This window comes from Triticum aestivum, chromosome 7B, assembly GCF_018294505.1.
Source record: "Triticum aestivum cultivar Chinese Spring chromosome 7B, IWGSC CS RefSeq v2.1, whole genome shotgun sequence".
NCBI lineage: Eukaryota > Viridiplantae > Streptophyta > Magnoliopsida > Poales > Poaceae > Triticum > Triticum aestivum.
In genome coordinates, this window is record NC_057813.1 from 745,906,599 (window position 1) to 745,907,461 (window position 863).

Below are 863 nucleotides of genomic sequence, written 5' to 3' on the forward strand. Positions count from 1 at the left end.
AATAAAACCATTGAGAAAAGAAAAACCAAAGTAAAAAGAAAGAAAGAAAAAATAAATAAATGAGGTAACCAAAAAACTAGACTAAGAATGAACAAAAAATAAAACCAAAGAAATTCATGAAAAAACCAATGAAGATAAAAGAAGAAGAAAATTAAAAAATTAAAAAGAAAACCCAACCAATCGATCGCTACGAGTGGCAGCGACTACCGAGCTAAATTGGCCGACACGCTAGTGTGTTGCCCGTAGGCGATTCCTATTAGGAATCAATACGGGCGACACATAGTTGTCGCGCTTTCGAACTTGCTATCCCTCTCTTATTGGCACTGAACCCGGACTCGTCTCCAACTAGGTCTGCCGGATTCCTGGGCTGGGCTCTTGAGATGTATTTTATTTTAATAAAAACCCAAACTCATACATAACACAAATGGGAGTTTCTCAAAATAGAGGGAAGATTTTCAGTTTCATACCTCATCACTTTGAGCAGGAAATTGTTCGGTTCTTTCTACAGCATAACACATAAAATAGTAGTGATTCGCAAAAAAGGAAGTCGATAGTACTCCCTCCAATCCTTTTTACTTTGCATATTAGATACCTTAGAAGTCAAACTTTGTAAACTTTGACCAAACTTATATTAAAAATGATCAACATCTACTATACGAAATAAATATAACATGGAAATATTTTCCATGACATAATGATATTGATTTTGCGTTATGAATGTTATTTTTTTGTATAAACATAAGGACTTTGAATTCGGACAAATCTAATATGCGGCCTGAAAAGGACAGGAGGGAGTAGTAACCCTAACAACATGTGATAGTGGTAAATAAATGTAGCAGATGCAGCACGAGGCTCATCCATGA